Source organism: Amia ocellicauda, unplaced genomic scaffold (assembly GCF_036373705.1).
Source record: "Amia ocellicauda isolate fAmiCal2 unplaced genomic scaffold, fAmiCal2.hap1 HAP1_SCAFFOLD_186, whole genome shotgun sequence".
NCBI lineage: Eukaryota > Metazoa > Chordata > Actinopteri > Amiiformes > Amiidae > Amia > Amia ocellicauda.
This window is the reverse complement of record NW_027102749.1, coordinates 34,147-51,437: the sequence shown is the minus strand read 5'-3', so window position 1 is coordinate 51,437 and position 17,291 is coordinate 34,147. Positions and strand designations below refer to the sequence as shown.

Sequence of the window (17,291 nt, the reverse complement as noted above, 5' to 3'; positions counted from 1 at the left end):
TACCCAGGAGACGTAAAAAGCTTGCAGCACCTGGTATTTCTAGGAGGTCTCCCATCCAAGTACTGACCAGGCCCTGCCCCGTTTAGCTTCCGAGATCTGACGAGATCGGGCGCATTCAGGACGGTGTGGCCACAAGCCGAAAGGCCTGGCTGCATGATGTCTCTTAAAGGTTGGCGGGTATTAACGGAACTTCCAGCAAAAAAAAAAAAAAAAAAAAGAAAAAAGAAAAATGGATGGAAAAATATCAGTGCAGCAAAGGGTGTTGACAGTAGCTGGATACGTGTACAATACTTCAATTATATCTCCTCCAGACAGAGAGAGAGTATTAAGAGCTACGATAAAGTTACCCAGGAAACGTAAAAGCTTGCAGCACTAGGTATTTCCAGGAGGTCTCACATTCATGTACTGACCAGGTCCTGCCCCGTTTAGCTTCCGAGATCTGACGAGATCGGGCGCGTTCAGGATGGTGTGGCCGCAAGCCAAGATGCCTAACTGCATGATGTCTCTTAAAGGCTGGCGGGTATTGACGGAACTGCCAGCAAAAAAAAAAAAGAAAAATAGAGGGAAATATACCAGTGCAGCAAAGGGTGTTGAAAGTAGCCGGGTACGTGTACAATTCTTCAATTATATCTCCTGGAGACAGAAAGAGAGTATTAAGAGCTACGATGAAGTTACCCAGGAGACGTAAAAAGCTTGCAGCACCTGGTATTTCTAGGAGGTCTCCCATCCAAGTACTGACCAGGCCCTGCCCCGTTTAGCTTCCGAGATCTGACGAGATCGGGCGCATTCAGGACGGTGTGGCCACAAGCCGAAAGGCCTGGCTGCATGATGTCTCTTAAAGGTTGGCGGGTATTGACGGAACTTCCAGCAAAAAAAAAAAAAAAAAAATAGAAAAATGGAGGGAAAAATATCAGTGCAGGAAAGGGTGTTGAAAGTAGCCGGGTACGTGTACAATTCTTCAATAATATCTCCTGCAGACTGAAAGAGAGTATTAAGAGCTACGATAAAGTTACCCAGGAGACGTAAAAAGCTTGCAGCACCTGGTATGTCCAGGAGGTCACCCATCCAAGCACTGACCAGGCCCTGCCCCGTTAGCTTCCGAGATCTGACGAGATCGGGCGCGTTCAGGACGGTGTGGCCGCAAGCTAAGAAGCCTGGCTGCATGATGTCTCTTAAAGGCTGGCGGGTATTGACGGAACTTCCAGCAAAAAATAAAAAATAAATAAATAGAAAAATGGAGGGAAAAATATCAGTGCAGGACAGGGTGGTTAAAGTAGCCGGGTACATGTACAATTCTACAATTATATCTCCTCCAGACTGAATGAGAGTATTAAGAGCTACGATGAAGTTACCCAGGAGATGTAAAAAGCTTTCAGCACCTGGTATTTCCAGGAGGTCACCCATCCAATTACTGACCAGGCCCTGCCCAGTTTTTCTTCCGAGATCTGGCGTCTTCAGGACGGTGTGGCCTCAAGCCAAGAGGCCTGGCTGCATGATGTCTCTTAAAGGCTGGAGGGTATTGATGGAACTTCCAGCAAAAAACAAAAGAAAAAAGAAAAATGGAGGGACAAATATCAGTGCAGCAAAGCGTGTTGAAGGTAGCCGGGTACGTGTACAATTCTTCAATTATATCTCCTCCAGACAGATAGAGAGTATTAAGAGCTACGATAAAGTTACCCAGGAGACGTAAAAGCTTGCAGCACCAGGTATTTCCAGGAGGTCTCACATTCATGTACTGACCAGGTCCTGCCCCGTTTAGCTTCCAAGATCTGACGAGATCGGGCGAGTTCAGGATGGTGTGGCCGCAAGCCGAGATGCCTGGCTGCATGATGTCTCTTAAAGGCTGGCGGGTATTCACGGACTTTCCAGCAAAAAAAAAAAAAAAAAAAAAAAAAAATGGAGGGAAAAATATCAGTGCAGCAAAGGGTGTTGACAGTAGCTGGGTACGTGTACAATACTTCAATTAAATCTCCTCCAGACAGATAGAGAGTATTAAGAGCTACGATAAAGTTACCCAGGAGACGTAAAAGCTTGCAGCACTAGGTATTTCCAGGAGGTCTCACTTCCATGTACTGACCAGGTCCTGCCCCGTTTAGCTTCCAAGATCTGACGAGATCGGCCGCGTTCAGAATGGTGTGGCCGCAAGCCAAGATGCCTGGCTGCATGATGTCTCTTAAAGGCTGGCGGGTATTGACGGAACTGCCAGCAAAAAAAAAAAGAAAAATAGAGGTAAATATACCAGTGCAGCAAAGGGTGTTGAAAGTAGCCGGGTACGTGTACAATTCTTCAATTATATCTCCTGGAGACAGAAAGAGAGTATTAAGAGCTACGATGAAGTTACCCTGGAGACGTAAAAAGCTTGCAGCACCTGGTATTTCTAGGAGGTCTCCCATCCAAGTACTGACCAGGCCCTGCCCCGTTTAGCTTCCGAGATCTGACGAGATCGGGCGCGTTCAGGATGGTGTGGCCGCAAGACGAGATGCCTGGCTGCATGATGTCTCTTAAAGGCTGGCGGGTATTGACGGAACTGCCAGCAAAAAAAAAAAGAAAAATAGAGGGAAATATACCAGTGCAGCAAAGGGTGTTGAAAGTAGCCGGGTACGTGTACAATTCTTCAATTATATCTCCTGGAGACAGAAAGAGAGTATTAAGAGCTACGATGAAGTTACCCAGGAGACGTAAAAAGCTTGCAGCACCTGGTATTTCTAGGAGGTCTCCCATCCAAGTACTGACCAGGCCCTGCCCCGTTTAGCTTCCGAGATCTGACGAGATCGGGCGCATTCAGGACGGTGTGGCCACAAGCCGAAAGGCCTGGCTGCATGATGTCTCTTAAAGGTTGGCGGGTATTGACGGAACTTCCAGCAAAAAAAAAAAGAAAAAAAGAAAAAAGAAAAATGGATGGAAAAATATCAGTGCAGCAAAGGGTGTTGACAGTAGCTGGATACGTGTACAATACTTCAATTATATCTCCTCCAGACAGAGAGAGAGTATTAAGAGCTACGATGAAGTTACCCAGGAGACGTAAAAAGCTTGCAGCACCTGGTATTTCTAGGAGGTCTCCCATCCAAGTACTGACCAGGTCCTGCCCCGTTTAGCTTCCGAGATCTGACGAGATCGGGCGCATTCAGGACGGTGTGGCCGCAAGCCGAGAGGCCTGGCTGCATGATGTCTCTTAAAGGTTGGCGGGTATTGACGGAACTGCCAGCAAAAAAAAAAAAAAAAAAGAAAAATGGATGGAAAAATATCAGTGCAGCAAAGGGTGTTGAAAGTAGCCGGGTACGTGTACAATTCTTCAATTATATCTCCTGGAGACAGAAAGAGAGTATTAAGAGCTACGATGAAGTTACCCAGGAGACGTAAAAAGCTTGCAGCACCTGGTATTTCTAGGAGGTCTCCCATCCAAGTACTGACCAGGTCCTGCCCCGTTTAGCTTCCGAGATCTGACGAGATCGGGCGCATTCAGGATGGTGTGGCCGCAAGCCGAGATGCATGGCTGCATGATGTCTCTTAAAGGCTGGCGGGTATTGACGGAATTTCCAGCAAAAAAAAAAAAAAAAAAAATAGAAAAATGGAGGGAAAAATATCAGTGCAGGAAAGGGTGTTGAAAGTAGCTGGATACGTGTACAATACTTCAATTATATCTCCTCCAGACAGAGAGAGAGTATTAAGAGCTACGATGAAGTTACCCAGGAGACGTAAAAAGCTTGCAGCACCTGGTATTTCTAGGAGGTCTCCCATCCAAGTACTGACCAGGTCCTGCCCCGTTTAGCTTCCGAGATCTGACGAGATCGGGCGCATTCAGTACGGTGTGGCCGCAAGCCAAGAGGCCTGGCTGCATGATGTCTCTTAAAGGTTGGCGGGTATTGACGGAACTTCCAGCAAAAAAAAAAAAAAAAAAGAAAAATGGATGGAAAAATATCAGTGCAGCAAATGGTGTTGACAGTAGCTGGGTACGTGTACAATACTTCAATTATATCTCCTCCAGACAGATAGAGAGTATTAAGAGCTACGATAAAGTTACCCAGGAGACGTAAAAGCTTGCAGCACCTGGTATTTCCAGGAGGTCTCACATTCAAGTACTGACCAGGTCCTGCCCCGTTTAGCTTCCGAGATCTGACAAGATCGGGCGCGCTCAGGACGGTGTGGCCGCAAGCCAAGAGGCCTGGCTGCATGATGTCTCTTAAAGGCTGGCGGGTATTGACGGAACTTCCAGCAAAAAAAAAAAAAAAAAAAATGGAAAATGGAGGGAAAAATATCAGTGCAGCAAAGGCTGTTGAAAATAGCCGGGTACGTGTACAATACTTCAATTATATCTCCTCCAGACAGATAGAGAGTATTAAGAGCTACGATGAAGTTTCCCAGGAGACGTAAAAAGCTTGCAGCACCAGGTATTTCCAGGAGGTCTCCCATCCAAGTACTGACCAGGCCCTGCCCCGTTTAGCTTCCGAGATCTGACGAGATCGGGCGTGTTCAGGACGGTGTGGCCGCAAGCCAAGAGGCCTGGCTGCATGATGTCTCTTAAAGGCTGGCGGGTATTGTCGGAACTGCCAGCAAAAAAAAAAAAGAAAAATAGAGGGAAAAATACCAGTGCAGCAAAGGGTGTTGAAAGTAGCCGGGTACGTGTACAATTCTTCAATTATATCTCCTCCAGACAGAAAGAGAGTATTAAGAGCTACGATGAAGTTACCCAGGAGACGTAAAAAGCTTGCAGCACCTGGCATTTCCAGGAGGTCACCCATCCAAGTACTGACCAGGCCCTGCCCCGTTTAAATTCCAAGATCTGATGAGATCGGGGGCGTTCAGGACGGTGTGGCTGCAAGCCAAGAGGCCTGGCTGCATGATGTCTCTTAATGGCTGGCGGGTATTGACGGAACATCCAGCAAATAAAAAACAAGAGAAATGGTGGTAAAAATATCAGTGCAGCAAAGGGTGTTGAAAGTAGCCAGGTACGTGTACAATTCTTCAATTATATCTCCTCCAGACTGAAAGAGAGTATTAAGAGCAACGATGAAGTTACCCAGGAGACGTAAAAAGCTTGCAGCACCTGGTATATCCAGGAGGACACCCATCCAAGTACTGACAAGGCCCTGCCCCGTTTGGCTTCCGAGATCTGACGAGATCGGGCGCGTTCAGGACGGTGTGGCCGCAAGCCAAGATGCCTGGCTGCATGATGTCTCTTAAAGGCTGGCGGGTATTGACGGAACAGCGAGCAAAAAAAAAAAAGAGAAATGGAGGGAAAAATATCAGTGCAGTAATGGGTTTTGAAAGTAGCCGGGTACGTGTACAATTCTTCAATTATATCTCCTCCGGACAGAAAGAGAGTATTAAGAGCTACGATGAAGTTACCCAGGAGACGTAAAAAGCTTGCAGCACCTGGCATTTTCAGGAGGTCACCCATCCAAGTACTGTCCAGGCCCTGCCCCGTTTAAATTCCAAGATCTGATGAGATCGGGGGCGTTCAGGACGGTGTGGCTGCAAGCCAAGAGGCCTGGCTGCATGATGCCTCTTAATGGTTGGCGGGTTTTGACGGAACATCCAGCAAATAAAAAAAAAGAGAAATGGTGGTAAAAATATCAGTGCAGCAAAGGGTGTTGAAAGTAGCCAGGTACGTGTACAATTCTTCAATTATATCTCCTCCAGACTGAAAGAGAGTATTAAGAGCTACGATGAAGTTACCCAGGAGACGTAAAAAGCTTGCAGCACCTGATATTTCCAGGAGGACACCCATCCAAGTACTGACCAGGCCTTGCCCCGTTTAGCCTCCGAGATCTGACGAGATCGGGCGCGTTCAGGACGGTGTGGCCGCAAGCCAAGATGCCTGGCTGCATGATGTCTCTTAAAGGCTGGCGGGTATTGACGGAACAGCCAGCAAAAAAAAAAAAGAGAAATGGAGGGAGAAATACCAGTGCAGCAAAGGGTGTTGAAAGTAGCCGGGTACGTGTACAATTCTTCAATTATATCTCCTGCAGACAGAAAGAGAGTATTAAGAGCTACGATGAAGTTACCCAGGAGACGTAAAAAGCTTGCAGCACCTGGTATTTCTAGGAGGTCATCCATCCAAGTACTGACCAGGCCCTGCCCCGTTTAGCTTCCGAGATCTTACGAGATCGGGCGCATTCAGGACGGTGTGGCCACAAGCCGAGAGGCCTGGCTGCATGATGTCTCTTAAAGGTTGGCGGATATTGACGGAACTTCCAGCAAAAAAAAAAAAAAAAAAAAAAAAAAAAAAAATGAAAAATGGATGGAAAAATATCAGTGCAGCAAAGGGTGTTGACAGTAGCTGGGTACGTGTACAATACTTCAATTATGTCTCCTCCAGACAGAAAGAGAGTATTAAGAGCTACGATGAAGTTACCCAGGAGACGTAAAAAGCTTGCAGCACCTGGTATTTCTAGGAGGTCTCCCATCCATGTACTGACCAGGTCCTGCCCCGTTTAGCTTCCGAGATCTTACGAGATCGGGCGCATTCAGGACGGTGTGGCCACAAGCCGAGAGGCCTGGCTGCATGATGTCTCTTAAAGGTTGGCGGATATTGACGGAACTTCCAGCAAAAAAAAAAATGAAAAATGGAGGGAAAAATATCAGTGCAGCAAAGGCTGTTGAAAGTAGCCGGGTACGTGTACAATACTTCAATTATATCTCCTCCAGACAGATAGAGAGTATTAAGAGCTACGATGAAGTTTCACAGGAGACGTAAAAAGCTTGCAGCACCAGGTATTTCCAGGAGGTCTCCAATCTAAGTACTGACCAGGCCCTGCCCCGTTTAGCTTCAGAGATCTGACGATATCGTGCGCGTTCAGGACGGTGTGGCCGAAAGCCAAGAGGCCCGGCTGCATGATGTCTCTTTAGGCTAGTGGGTATTGACGGAACTTCCAGCAAAAAAAAAAAAAAAAAAAAAGAAAAATGGAGGGAAAGATATCAGTGCAGCAAAGGCTGTTGAAAGTAGCCGGGTACGTGTACAATTCTTCAATAATATCTCCTCCAGACTGAAAGAGAGTATTAAGATTTACGATGAAGTTACCCAGGAGACGTAAAAAGCTTGCAGCACCTGGTATTTCCAGGAAGTCACCCAACCAAATACTGACCAGGTCCTTCCCCGTTTAGCTTCTGAGATCTGACGAGATCGGGCGCGTTCAGGATGGTGTGGCCGCAAGCCAAGATGCCTGGCTGCATGATGTCTCTTAAAGGATGGCGGGTATTGACGGAATTTCCAGCAAAAAAAAAAAAAAAAAAAATAGAAAAATGGAGGGAAAAATATCAGTGCAGCAAAGGGTGTTGAAAGTAGCCGGGTACGTGTACAATTCTTCACTTATATCTCCTCCAGACAGAAAGAGAGAATTAAGAGCTACGATAAAGTTACCCAGGAGACGTAAAAGCTTGCAGCACCAGGTATTTCCAGGAGGTCTCCCATCCAAGTACTGACCAGGTCCTGCCCCGTTTAGCTTCCGAGATCTGACGAGATCGGGCGCATTCAGGACGGTGTGGCCACAAGCCGAAAGGCCTGGCTGCATGATGTCTCTTAAAGGTTGGCGGGTATTGACGGAACTTCCAGCAAAAAAAAAAAAAAAAATGGATGGAAAAATATCAGTGCAGCAAAGGGTGTTGACAGTAGCTGGGTACGTGTACAATTCTTCACTTATATCTCCTCCAGACAGATAGAGAGTATTAAGAGCTACGATAAAGTTACCCAGGAGACGTAAAAGCTTGCAGCACTAGGTATTTCCAGGAGGTCTCACTTCCATGTACTGACCAGGTCCTGCCCCGTTTAGCTTCCAAGATCTGACGAGATCGGCCGCGTTCAGAATGGTGTGGCCGCAAGCCAAGATGCCTGGCTGCATGATGTCTCTTAAAGGCTGGCGGGTATTGACGGAACTGCCAGCAAAAAAAAAAAGAAAAATAGAGGTAAATATACCAGTGCAGCAAAGGGTGTTGAAAGTAGCCGGGTACGTGTACAATTCTTCAATTATATCTCCTGGAGACAGAAAGAGAGTATTAAGAGCTACGATGAAGTTACCCTGGAGACGTAAAAAGCTTGCAGCACCTGGTATTTCTAGGAGGTCTCCCATCCAAGTACTGACCAGGCCCTGCCCCGTTTAGCTTCCGAGATCTGACGAGATCGGGCGCGTTCAGGATGGTGTGGCCGCAAGACGAGATGCCTGGCTGCATGATGTCTCTTAAAGGCTGGCGGGTATTGACGGAACTGCCAGCAAAAAAAAAAAGAAAAATAGAGGGAAATATACCAGTGCAGCAAAGGGTGTTGAAAGTAGCCGGGTACGTGTACAATTCTTCAATTATATCTCCTGGAGACAGAAAGAGAGTATTAAGAGCTACGATGAAGTTACCCAGGAGACGTAAAAAGCTTGCAGCACCTGGTATTTCTAGGAGGTCTCCCATCCAAGTACTGACCAGGCCCTGCCCCGTTTAGCTTCCGAGATCTGACGAGATCGGGCGCATTCAGGACGGTGTGGCCACAAGCCGAAAGGCCTGGCTGCATGATGTCTCTTAAAGGTTGGCGGGTATTGACGGAACTTCCAGCAAAAAAAAAAAGAAAAAAAGAAAAAAGAAAAATGGATGGAAAAATATCAGTGCAGCAAAGGGTGTTGACAGTAGCTGGATACGTGTACAATACTTCAATTATATCTCCTCCAGACAGAGAGAGAGTATTAAGAGCTACGATGAAGTTACCCAGGAGACGTAAAAAGCTTGCAGCACCTGGTATTTCTAGGAGGTCTCCCATCCAAGTACTGACCAGGTCCTGCCCCGTTTAGCTTCCGAGATCTGACGAGATCGGGCGCATTCAGGACGGTGTGGCCGCAAGCCGAGACGCCTGGCTGCATGATGTCTCTTAAAGGTTGGCGGGTATTGACGGAACTGCCAGCAAAAAAAAAAAAAAAAAAGAAAAATGGATGGAAAAATATCAGTGCAGCAAAGGGTGTTGAAAGTAGCCGGGTACGTGTACAATTCTTCAATTATATCTCCTGGAGACAGAAAGAGAGTATTAAGAGCTACGATGAAGTTACCCAGGAGACGTAAAAAGCTTGCAGCACCTGGTATTTCTAGGAGGTCTCCCATCCAAGTACTGACCAGGTCCTGCCCCGTTTAGCTTCCGAGATCTGACGAGATCGGGCGCATTCAGGATGGTGTGGCCGCAAGCCGAGATGCATGGCTGCATGATGTCTCTTAAAGGCTGGCGGGTATTGACGGAATTTCCAGCAAAAAAAAAAAAAAAAAAAATAGAAAAATGGAGGGAAAAATATCAGTGCAGGAAAGGGTGTTGAAAGTAGCTGGATACGTGTACAATACTTCAATTATATCTCCTCCAGACAGAGAGAGAGTATTAAGAGCTACGATGAAGTTACCCAGGAGACGTAAAAAGCTTGCAGCACCTGGTATTTCTAGGAGGTCTCCCATCCAAGTACTGACCAGGTCCTGCCCCGTTTAGCTTCCGAGATCTGACGAGATCGGGCGCATTCAGGACGGTGTGGCCGCAAGCCAAGAGGCCTGGCTGCATGATGTCTCTTAAAGGTTGGCGGGTATTGACGGAACTTCCAGCAAAAAAAAAAAAAAAAAAGAAAAATGGATGGAAAAATATCAGTGCAGCAAATGGTGTTGACAGTAGCTGGGTACGTGTACAATACTTCAATTATATCTCCTCCAGACAGATAGAGAGTATTAAGAGCTACGATAAAGTTACCCAGGAGACGTAAAAGCTTGCAGCACCTGGTATTTCCAGGAGGTCTCACATTCAAGTACTGACCAGGTCCTGCCCCGTTTAGCTTCCGAGATCTGACAAGATCGGGCGCGCTCAGGACGGTGTGGCCGCAAGCCAAGAGGCCTGGCTGCATGATGTCTCTTAAAGGCTGGCGGGTATTGACGGAACTTCCAGCAAAAAAAAAAAAAAAAAAAATGGAAAATGGAGGGAAAAATATCAGTGCAGCAAAGGCTGTTGAAAATAGCCGGGTACGTGTACAATACTTCAATTATATCTCCTCCAGACAGATAGAGAGTATTAAGAGCTACGATGAAGTTTCCCAGGAGACGTAAAAAGCTTGCAGCACCAGGTATTTCCAGGAGGTCTCCCATCCAAGTACTGACCAGGCCCTGCCCCGTTTAGCTTCCGAGATCTGACGAGATCGGGCGTGTTCAGGACGGTGTGGCCGCAAGCCAAGAGGCCTGGCTGCATGATGTCTCTTAAAGGCTGGCGGGTATTGTCGGAACTGCCAGCAAAAAAAAAAAAGAAAAATAGAGGGAAAAATACCAGTGCAGCAAAGGGTGTTGAAAGTAGCCGGGTACGTGTACAATTCTTCAATTATATCTCCTCCAGACAGAAAGAGAGTATTAAGAGCTACGATGAAGTTACCCAGGAGACGTAAAAAGCTTGCAGCACCTGGCATTTCCAGGAGGTCACCCATCCAAGTACTGACCAGGCCCTGCCCCGTTTAAATTCCAAGATCTGATGAGATCGGGGGCGTTCAGGACGGTGTGGCTGCAAGCCAAGAGGCCTGGCTGCATGATGTCTCTTAATGGCTGGCGGGTATTGACGGAACATCCAGCAAATAAAAAACAAGAGAAATGGTGGTAAAAATATCAGTGCAGCAAAGGGTGTTGAAAGTAGCCAGGTACGTGTACAATTCTTCAATTATATCTCCTCCAGACTGAAAGAGAGTATTAAGAGCAACGATGAAGTTACCCAGGAGACGTAAAAAGCTTGCAGCACCTGGTATATCCAGGAGGACACCCATCCAAGTACTGACAAGGCCCTGCCCCGTTTGGCTTCCGAGATCTGACGAGATCGGGCGCGTTCAGGACGGTGTGGCCGCAAGCCAAGATGCCTGGCTGCATGATGTCTCTTAAAGGCTGGCGGGTATTGACGGAACAGCGAGCAAAAAAAAAAAAGAGAAATGGAGGGAAAAATATCAGTGCAGTAATGGGTTTTGAAAGTAGCCGGGTACGTGTACAATTCTTCAATTATATCTCCTCCGGACAGAAAGAGAGTATTAAGAGCTACGATGAAGTTACCCAGGAGACGTAAAAAGCTTGCAGCACCTGGCATTTTCAGGAGGTCACCCATCCAAGTACTGTCCAGGCCCTGCCCCGTTTAAATTCCAAGATCTGATGAGATCGGGGGCGTTCAGGACGGTGTGGCTGCAAGCCAAGAGGCCTGGCTGCATGATGCCTCTTAATGGTTGGCGGGTTTTGACGGAACATCCAGCAAATAAAAAAAAAGAGAAATGGTGGTAAAAATATCAGTGCAGCAAAGGGTGTTGAAAGTAGCCAGGTACGTGTACAATTCTTCAATTATATCTCCTCCAGACTGAAAGAGAGTATTAAGAGCTACGATGAAGTTACCCAGGAGACGTAAAAAGCTTGCAGCACCTGATATTTCCAGGAGGACACCCATCCAAGTACTGACCAGGCCTTGCCCCGTTTAGCCTCCGAGATCTGACGAGATCGGGCGCGTTCAGGACGGTGTGGCCGCAAGCCAAGATGCCTGGCTGCATGATGTCTCTTAAAGGCTGGCGGGTATTGACGGAACAGCCAGCAAAAAAAAAAAAGAGAAATGGAGGGAGAAATACCAGTGCAGCAAAGGGTGTTGAAAGTAGCCGGGTACGTGTACAATTCTTCAATTATATCTCCTGCAGACAGAAAGAGAGTATTAAGAGCTACGATGAAGTTACCCAGGAGACGTAAAAAGCTTGCAGCACCTGGTATTTCTAGGAGGTCAGCCATCCAAGTACTGACCAGGCCCTGCCCCGTTTAGCTTCCGAGATCTTACGAGATCGGGCGCATTCAGGACGGTGTGGCCACAAGCCGAGAGGCCTGGCTGCATGATGTCTCTTAAAGGTTGGCGGATATTGACGGAACTTCCAGCAAAAAAAAAAAAAAAAAAAAAAAAAAAAAAATGAAAAATGGATGGAAAAATATCAGTGCAGCAAAGGGTGTTGACAGTAGCTGGGTACGTGTACAATACTTCAATTATGTCTCCTCCAGACAGAAAGAGAGTATTAAGAGCTACGATGAAGTTACCCAGGAGACGTAAAAAGCTTGCAGCACCTGGTATTTCTAGGAGGTCTCCCATCCATGTACTGACCAGGTCCTGCCCCGTTTAGCTTCCGAGATCTTACGAGATCGGGCGCATTCAGGACGGTGTGGCCACAAGCCGAGAGGCCTGGCTGCATGATGTCTCTTAAAGGTTGGCGGATATTGACGGAACTTCCAGCAAAAAAAAAAATGAAAAATGGAGGGAAAAATATCAGTGCAGCAAAGGCTGTTGAAAGTAGCCGGGTACGTGTACAATACTTCAATTATATCTCCTCCAGACAGATAGAGAGTATTAAGAGCTACGATGAAGTTTCACAGGAGACGTAAAAAGCTTGCAGCACCAGGTATTTCCAGGAGGTCTCCAATCTAAGTACTGACCAGGCCCTGCCCCGTTTAGCTTCAGAGATCTGACGATATCGTGCGCGTTCAGGACGGTGTGGCCGAAAGCCAAGAGGCCCGGCTGCATGATGTCTCTTTAGGCTGGTGGGTATTGACGGAACTTCCAGCAAAAAAAAAAAAAAAAAAAAAGAAAAATGGAGGGAAAGATATCAGTGCAGCAAAGGCTGTTGAAAGTAGCCGGGTACGTGTACAATTCTTCAATAATATCTCCTCCAGACTGAAAGAGAGTATTAAGATTTACGATGAAGTTACCCAGGAGACGTAAAAAGCTTGCAGCACCTGGTATTTCCAGGAAGTCACCCAACCAAATACTGACCAGGTCCTTCCCCGTTTAGCTTCTGAGATCTGACGAGATCGGGCGCGTTCAGGATGGTGTGGCCGCAAGCCAAGATGCCTGGCTGCATGATGTCTCTTAAAGGATGGCGGGTATTGACGGAATTTCCAGCAAAAAAAAAAAAAAAAAAAATAGAAAAATGGAGGGAAAAATATCAGTGCAGCAAAGGGTGTTGAAAGTAGCCGGGTACGTGTACAATTCTTCACTTATATCTCCTCCAGACAGAAAGAGAGAATTAAGAGCTACGATAAAGTTACCCAGGAGACGTAAAAGCTTGCAGCACCAGGTATTTCCAGGAGGTCTCCCATCCAAGTACTGACCAGGTCCTGCCCCGTTCAGCTTCCGAGATCTGACGAGATCGGGCGCGTTCAGGATGGTGTGGCCGCAAGCCAAGATGGCTGGCTGCATGATGTCTCTTAAAGGCTGGCGGGTATTGACGGAACTGACAGCAAAAAAAAAAAAGAAAAATAGAGGGAAATATACCAGTGCAGGAAAGGGTGTTGAAAGTAGCCGGGTACGTGTACAATTCTTCAATTATATCTCCTCCAGACAGAAAGAGAGTATTAAGAGCTACGATGAAGTTACCCAGGAGACGTAAAAAGCTTGCAGCACCTGGCATTTCCAGGAGGTCACCCATCCAAGTACTGACCAGGCCCTGCCCCGTTTAAATTCCAAGATCTGATGAGATCGGGGGCGTTCAGGACGGTGTGGCTGCAAGCCAAGAGGCCGGGCTGCATGATGTCTCTTAATGGTTGGCGGGTTTTGACGGAACATCCAGCAAAAAAAAAAAGAGAAATGGAGGGAGAAATACCAGTGCAGCAATGGGTGTTGAAAGTAGCCGGGTACGTGTACAATTCTTCAATTATGTCTCCTCCAGACAGAAAGAGAGTATTAAGAGCTACGATGAAGTTACCCAGGAGACGTAAAAAGCTTGCAGCACCTGGTATTTCTAGGAGGTCAGCCATCCAAGTACTGACCAGGCCCTGCCCCGTTTAGCTTCCGAGATCTTACGAGATCGGGCGCATTCAGGACGGTGTGGCCACAAGCCGAGAGGCCTGGCTGCATGATGTCTCTTAAAGGTTGGCGGATATTGACGGAACTTCCAGCAAAAAAAAAAAGAAAAATGGAGGGAAAAATATCAGTGCAGCAAAGGCTGTTGAAAGTAGCCAGGTACGTGTACAATACTTCAATTATATCTCCTCCAGACAGAAAGAGAGTACTAAGAGCTACGATGAAGTTACCCAGGAGACAAAAAAGCTTGCAGCACCAGGTATTTCCAGGAGGTCACCCATCCAAGTTCTGACCAGGCCCTGCCCCTTTTACCTTCCGAGATCTGACGAGATCGGGCGCGTTCAGGACGGTGTGGCCGCAAGCCAAAAGGCCTGGCTGCATGATGTCTCTTAAAGGCTGGCGGGTATTGACGGAACTTCCAGCAAAAAAAAACAAAAAAAATAGAGGGAAATATACCAGTGCAGCAAAGGGTGTTGAAAGTAGCCTAGTACGTGTACAATTCTTCAATTATATCTCCTGGAGACAGAAAGAGAGTATTAAGAGCTACGATGAAGTTACCCAGGAGACGTAAAAGGCTTGCAGCACCTGGTATTTCTAGGAGGTCTCCCATCCAAGTACTGACCAGGCCCTGCCCCGTTTAGCTTCCGAGATCTGGCGCATTCAGGACGGTGTGGCCACAAGCCGAAAGGCCTGGCTGCATGATGTCTCTTAAAGGTTGGCGGGTATTGACAGAACTTCAAGCAAAAAAAAAAAAAAAAAAAAAAAAAAAAAATGGATGGAAAAATATCAGTGCAGCAAAGGGTGTTGACAGTAGCTGGGTACGTGTACAATACTTCAATTATATCTCCTCCAGACAGATAGAGAGTATTAAGAGCTACGATAAAGTTACCCAGGAGACGTAAAAGCTTGCAGCACGAGGTATTTCCAGGAGGTCTCACATTCATGTACTGACCAGGTCCTGCCCCGTTTAGCTTCCGAGATCTGACGAGATCGGGCGCGTTCAGGATGGTGTGGCCGCAAGCCGAGAGGCCTGGCTGCATGATGTCTCTTAAAGGCTGGCGGGTATTGACGGAACTTCCAGCAAAAAAAAACAAAAAAAAAAGGAAAATGGAGGGAAAAATATCAGTGCAGGAAAGGGTGTTGAAAGTAGCCGGGTACGTGTACAATACTTCAATTATATCTCCTCCAGACAGAAAGAGAGTATTAAGAGCTACGATGAAGTTACCCAAGAGACGTAAAAAGCTTGCAGCACCTGGTACTTCCAGGAGGTCTCCCATCCAAGTACTGACCAGGTCCTGCCCCGTTTAGTTTCTGAGATCTGACGAGATCGGGCGCGTTCAGGACGGTGTGGCCACAAGCCGAGACGCCTGGCTGCATGATGTCTCTTAAAGGCTGGCGGGTATTGACGGAATTTCCAGCATAAAAAAAAAATAAAAAATAGAAAAATGGAGGGAAAAATATCAGTGCAGGAAAGGGTGTTGAAAGTAGCCGGGTACGTGTACAATTCTTCAATTATATCTCCTCCAGACAGAAAGAGAGTATTAAGAGCTACGATAAAGTTACCCAGGGGACGTAAAAAGCTTGCAGCACCTGGTATTTCCAGGAGGTCACCCATCCAAGTACTGTCTAGGCCCTGCCCCATTTAGCTTCCGAGATCTGATGAGATCAGGCGCGTTCAGGACAGTGTGTCCGCAAGCCAAGAGGCCTGGCTGCATGATGTCTCTTAAAGGCTGGCGGGTATTGACGGAACTTCCAGCAAAAAAAAAAAAAAAAAATAGAAAAAGGGAGGGAAAAATATCAGTGCAGCAAAGGGTGTTGAAAGTAGCCGGGTACATGTACAATTCTTCAATTATATCTCCTCCAGACAGATAGAGAGTATTAAGAGCTACGATAAAGTTACCCAGGAGACGTAAAAGCTTGCAGCACTAGGTATTTCCAGGCGGTCTCACATTCATGTACTAACCAGGTCCTGCCCCGTTTAGCTTCCGAGATCTGACGAGATCGGGCGCGTTCAGTATGGTGTGGCCGCAAGCCGAGATGCCTGGCTGCATGATGTCTCTTAAAGGATGGCGGGTATTGACGGAATTTCCAGCAAAAAAAAAAAAGAAAAATAGAGGGAAAAATATCAGTGCAGCAAAGGGTGTTGAAAGTAGCCGGGTACGTGTACAATTGTTCAATTATATCTCCTGGAGACAGAAAGAGAGTATTAAGAGCTACGATGAAGTTACCCAGGAGACGTAAAAGGCTTGCAGCACCTGGTATTTCTAGGAGGTCTCCCATCCAAGTACTGACCAGGCCCTGCCCCGTTTAGCTTCCGAGATCTGACGAGATTGGGCGCATTCAGGACGGTGTGGCCGCAAGCCGAGAGACTTGGCTGAATGATGACTCTTAAAGGTTGGCGGGTATTGACGGAATTTCCAGCAAAAAAAAAAAAAAAAAAATAGAAAAATGGAGGGAAAAATATCAGTGCAGAAATGGTGTTGAAAGTAGCTGGGTACGTGTACAATTCTTCAATTATATCTCCTGCAGACAGAAAGAGAGTATTAAGAGCTACGATGAAGTTACCCAGGAGACGTAAACAGCTTGCAGCACCTGGTATTTCTAGGAGGTCTCCCATCCAAGTACTGACCAGGCCCTGCCCCGTTTAGCTTCCGAGATCTGACGAGATCGGGCGCATTCAGGACGGTGTGGCCACAAGCCGAAAGGCCTGGCTGCATGATGTCTCTTAAAGGCTGGCGGGTATTGACGGAACTGCCAGCAAAAAAAAAAAAGAAAAATAGAGGGAAATATACCAGTGCAGCAAAGGGTGTTGAAAGTAGCCGGGTACGTGTACAATTCTTCAATTATATCTCCTGGAGACAGAAAGAGAGTATTAAGAGCTACGATGAAGTTACCCAGGAGACGTAAAAAGCTTGCAGCACCTGGTATTTCTAGGAGGTCTCCCATCCAAGTACTGACCAGGTCCTGCCCCATTTAGCTTCCGAGATCTGACGAGATCGGGCGCGTTCAGGATGGTGTGGCCGCAAGCCGAGATGCCTGGCTGCATGATGTCTCTTAAAGGCTGGCGGGTATTGACGGAACTTCCAGCAAAGAAAAAAAAAAAAAAAGAAAAATGGAGGGAAAAATATCAGTGCAGCAAAGGGTGTTGAAAGTAGCCGGGTACGTGTACAATTCTTCAATTAAATCTCCTGCAGACAGAAAGAGAGAATTAAGAGCTACGATAAAGTTACCCAGGACACGTAAAAGCTTGCAGCACCAGGTATTTCCAGGAGGTCTCCCATCCAAGTACTGACCAGGCCCTGCCCCGTTTAGCTTCCGAAATCTGATATGATCGGCCGCATTCAGGACGGTGTGACTACAAGCCAAGAGGCCTGGCTGCATGATGTCTCTTAAAGGCTGGCGGATATTGACGGAACTTCCAGCAAAAAAATAAAATAAAAAGAAAAATGGAGGGAAAAATATCAGTGCAGCAAAGGGTGTTGAAAGTAGCCTAGTACGTGTACAA

The 17,291-nt window shown here is 46.8% G+C and overlaps 20 non-coding genes and 31 pseudogenes across 20 annotated transcripts; all 51 read right to left on the bottom strand.

The window, feature by feature from the left end:
- Positions 1-18: 18 nt before the first annotated feature.
- LOC136724605 (5S ribosomal RNA) lies at positions 19-137 on the bottom strand. Its single transcript, XR_010807153.1, has one exon. It is a non-coding gene; the product is annotated as a 5S ribosomal RNA (ribosomal RNA).
- Positions 138-361: 224 nt separating this feature from the next.
- LOC136724541 (uncharacterized) lies at positions 362-480 on the bottom strand (annotated as a pseudogene).
- Positions 481-690: 210 nt separating this feature from the next.
- On the bottom strand, positions 691-809 carry LOC136724604 (5S ribosomal RNA). Its single transcript, XR_010807152.1, has one exon. It is a non-coding gene; the product is annotated as a 5S ribosomal RNA (ribosomal RNA).
- A 219-nt stretch (positions 810-1,028) lies between these two features.
- Positions 1,029-1,146, bottom strand: LOC136724528 (uncharacterized; annotated as a pseudogene).
- Positions 1,147-1,691: 545 nt separating this feature from the next.
- On the bottom strand, positions 1,692-1,810 carry LOC136724549 (uncharacterized; annotated as a pseudogene).
- Positions 1,811-2,028: 218 nt separating this feature from the next.
- On the bottom strand, positions 2,029-2,147 carry LOC136724596 (uncharacterized; annotated as a pseudogene).
- A 209-nt stretch (positions 2,148-2,356) lies between these two features.
- Positions 2,357-2,475, bottom strand: LOC136724620 (5S ribosomal RNA). The gene has a single exon (XR_010807167.1). It is a non-coding gene; the product is annotated as a 5S ribosomal RNA (ribosomal RNA).
- Positions 2,476-2,684: 209 nt separating this feature from the next.
- LOC136724603 (5S ribosomal RNA) lies at positions 2,685-2,803 on the bottom strand. The gene has a single exon (XR_010807151.1). It is a non-coding gene; the product is annotated as a 5S ribosomal RNA (ribosomal RNA).
- Positions 2,804-3,027: 224 nt separating this feature from the next.
- LOC136724616 (5S ribosomal RNA) lies at positions 3,028-3,146 on the bottom strand. Its single transcript, XR_010807163.1, has one exon. It is a non-coding gene; the product is annotated as a 5S ribosomal RNA (ribosomal RNA).
- Positions 3,147-3,362: 216 nt separating this feature from the next.
- On the bottom strand, positions 3,363-3,481 carry LOC136724611 (5S ribosomal RNA). Its single transcript, XR_010807159.1, has one exon. It is a non-coding gene; the product is annotated as a 5S ribosomal RNA (ribosomal RNA).
- A 220-nt stretch (positions 3,482-3,701) lies between these two features.
- On the bottom strand, positions 3,702-3,820 carry LOC136724640 (5S ribosomal RNA). Its single transcript, XR_010807185.1, has one exon. It is a non-coding gene; the product is annotated as a 5S ribosomal RNA (ribosomal RNA).
- A 215-nt stretch (positions 3,821-4,035) lies between these two features.
- LOC136724538 (uncharacterized) lies at positions 4,036-4,154 on the bottom strand (annotated as a pseudogene).
- Positions 4,155-4,373: 219 nt separating this feature from the next.
- On the bottom strand, positions 4,374-4,492 carry LOC136724614 (5S ribosomal RNA). Its single transcript, XR_010807161.1, has one exon. It is a non-coding gene; the product is annotated as a 5S ribosomal RNA (ribosomal RNA).
- A 210-nt stretch (positions 4,493-4,702) lies between these two features.
- Positions 4,703-4,821, bottom strand: LOC136724478 (uncharacterized; annotated as a pseudogene).
- Positions 4,822-5,032: 211 nt separating this feature from the next.
- Positions 5,033-5,151, bottom strand: LOC136724516 (uncharacterized; annotated as a pseudogene).
- Positions 5,152-5,361: 210 nt separating this feature from the next.
- On the bottom strand, positions 5,362-5,480 carry LOC136724496 (uncharacterized; annotated as a pseudogene).
- Positions 5,481-5,691: 211 nt separating this feature from the next.
- LOC136724503 (uncharacterized) lies at positions 5,692-5,810 on the bottom strand (annotated as a pseudogene).
- A 210-nt stretch (positions 5,811-6,020) lies between these two features.
- On the bottom strand, positions 6,021-6,139 carry LOC136724632 (5S ribosomal RNA). Its single transcript, XR_010807178.1, has one exon. It is a non-coding gene; the product is annotated as a 5S ribosomal RNA (ribosomal RNA).
- A 231-nt stretch (positions 6,140-6,370) lies between these two features.
- Positions 6,371-6,489, bottom strand: LOC136724508 (uncharacterized; annotated as a pseudogene).
- A 210-nt stretch (positions 6,490-6,699) lies between these two features.
- On the bottom strand, positions 6,700-6,818 carry LOC136724588 (uncharacterized; annotated as a pseudogene).
- Positions 6,819-7,036: 218 nt separating this feature from the next.
- On the bottom strand, positions 7,037-7,155 carry LOC136724484 (uncharacterized; annotated as a pseudogene).
- Positions 7,156-7,374: 219 nt separating this feature from the next.
- On the bottom strand, positions 7,375-7,493 carry LOC136724507 (5S ribosomal RNA). Its single transcript, XR_010807140.1, has one exon. It is a non-coding gene; the product is annotated as a 5S ribosomal RNA (ribosomal RNA).
- Positions 7,494-7,701: 208 nt separating this feature from the next.
- LOC136724595 (uncharacterized) lies at positions 7,702-7,820 on the bottom strand (annotated as a pseudogene).
- Positions 7,821-8,029: 209 nt separating this feature from the next.
- LOC136724619 (5S ribosomal RNA) lies at positions 8,030-8,148 on the bottom strand. Its single transcript, XR_010807166.1, has one exon. It is a non-coding gene; the product is annotated as a 5S ribosomal RNA (ribosomal RNA).
- A 209-nt stretch (positions 8,149-8,357) lies between these two features.
- Positions 8,358-8,476, bottom strand: LOC136724593 (5S ribosomal RNA). The gene has a single exon (XR_010807147.1). It is a non-coding gene; the product is annotated as a 5S ribosomal RNA (ribosomal RNA).
- Positions 8,477-8,700: 224 nt separating this feature from the next.
- Positions 8,701-8,819, bottom strand: LOC136724615 (5S ribosomal RNA). Its single transcript, XR_010807162.1, has one exon. It is a non-coding gene; the product is annotated as a 5S ribosomal RNA (ribosomal RNA).
- A 216-nt stretch (positions 8,820-9,035) lies between these two features.
- LOC136724610 (5S ribosomal RNA) lies at positions 9,036-9,154 on the bottom strand. The gene has a single exon (XR_010807158.1). It is a non-coding gene; the product is annotated as a 5S ribosomal RNA (ribosomal RNA).
- Positions 9,155-9,374: 220 nt separating this feature from the next.
- Positions 9,375-9,493, bottom strand: LOC136724612 (5S ribosomal RNA). The gene has a single exon (XR_010807160.1). It is a non-coding gene; the product is annotated as a 5S ribosomal RNA (ribosomal RNA).
- Positions 9,494-9,708: 215 nt separating this feature from the next.
- Positions 9,709-9,827, bottom strand: LOC136724537 (uncharacterized; annotated as a pseudogene).
- A 219-nt stretch (positions 9,828-10,046) lies between these two features.
- On the bottom strand, positions 10,047-10,165 carry LOC136724599 (5S ribosomal RNA). The gene has a single exon (XR_010807148.1). It is a non-coding gene; the product is annotated as a 5S ribosomal RNA (ribosomal RNA).
- Positions 10,166-10,375: 210 nt separating this feature from the next.
- LOC136724477 (uncharacterized) lies at positions 10,376-10,494 on the bottom strand (annotated as a pseudogene).
- Positions 10,495-10,705: 211 nt separating this feature from the next.
- Positions 10,706-10,824, bottom strand: LOC136724515 (uncharacterized; annotated as a pseudogene).
- A 210-nt stretch (positions 10,825-11,034) lies between these two features.
- LOC136724494 (uncharacterized) lies at positions 11,035-11,153 on the bottom strand (annotated as a pseudogene).
- A 211-nt stretch (positions 11,154-11,364) lies between these two features.
- Positions 11,365-11,483, bottom strand: LOC136724501 (uncharacterized; annotated as a pseudogene).
- Positions 11,484-11,693: 210 nt separating this feature from the next.
- LOC136724642 (uncharacterized) lies at positions 11,694-11,812 on the bottom strand (annotated as a pseudogene).
- Positions 11,813-12,042: 230 nt separating this feature from the next.
- On the bottom strand, positions 12,043-12,161 carry LOC136724506 (uncharacterized; annotated as a pseudogene).
- A 210-nt stretch (positions 12,162-12,371) lies between these two features.
- Positions 12,372-12,490, bottom strand: LOC136724587 (uncharacterized; annotated as a pseudogene).
- Positions 12,491-12,708: 218 nt separating this feature from the next.
- LOC136724482 (uncharacterized) lies at positions 12,709-12,827 on the bottom strand (annotated as a pseudogene).
- A 219-nt stretch (positions 12,828-13,046) lies between these two features.
- Positions 13,047-13,165, bottom strand: LOC136724627 (5S ribosomal RNA). Its single transcript, XR_010807173.1, has one exon. It is a non-coding gene; the product is annotated as a 5S ribosomal RNA (ribosomal RNA).
- Positions 13,166-13,375: 210 nt separating this feature from the next.
- On the bottom strand, positions 13,376-13,494 carry LOC136724643 (uncharacterized; annotated as a pseudogene).
- A 209-nt stretch (positions 13,495-13,703) lies between these two features.
- Positions 13,704-13,822, bottom strand: LOC136724641 (uncharacterized; annotated as a pseudogene).
- Positions 13,823-14,030: 208 nt separating this feature from the next.
- LOC136724512 (uncharacterized) lies at positions 14,031-14,149 on the bottom strand (annotated as a pseudogene).
- Positions 14,150-14,359: 210 nt separating this feature from the next.
- On the bottom strand, positions 14,360-14,468 carry LOC136724571 (uncharacterized; annotated as a pseudogene).
- Positions 14,469-14,689: 221 nt separating this feature from the next.
- Positions 14,690-14,808, bottom strand: LOC136724545 (uncharacterized; annotated as a pseudogene).
- Positions 14,809-15,026: 218 nt separating this feature from the next.
- Positions 15,027-15,145, bottom strand: LOC136724523 (uncharacterized; annotated as a pseudogene).
- A 219-nt stretch (positions 15,146-15,364) lies between these two features.
- Positions 15,365-15,483, bottom strand: LOC136724529 (uncharacterized; annotated as a pseudogene).
- A 217-nt stretch (positions 15,484-15,700) lies between these two features.
- On the bottom strand, positions 15,701-15,819 carry LOC136724552 (uncharacterized; annotated as a pseudogene).
- Positions 15,820-16,029: 210 nt separating this feature from the next.
- Positions 16,030-16,148, bottom strand: LOC136724625 (5S ribosomal RNA). Its single transcript, XR_010807171.1, has one exon. It is a non-coding gene; the product is annotated as a 5S ribosomal RNA (ribosomal RNA).
- A 218-nt stretch (positions 16,149-16,366) lies between these two features.
- LOC136724580 (5S ribosomal RNA) lies at positions 16,367-16,485 on the bottom strand. The gene has a single exon (XR_010807146.1). It is a non-coding gene; the product is annotated as a 5S ribosomal RNA (ribosomal RNA).
- A 210-nt stretch (positions 16,486-16,695) lies between these two features.
- LOC136724628 (5S ribosomal RNA) lies at positions 16,696-16,814 on the bottom strand. The gene has a single exon (XR_010807174.1). It is a non-coding gene; the product is annotated as a 5S ribosomal RNA (ribosomal RNA).
- A 216-nt stretch (positions 16,815-17,030) lies between these two features.
- On the bottom strand, positions 17,031-17,149 carry LOC136724530 (uncharacterized; annotated as a pseudogene).
- Between the last annotated feature and the right edge of the window lie 142 nt (positions 17,150-17,291).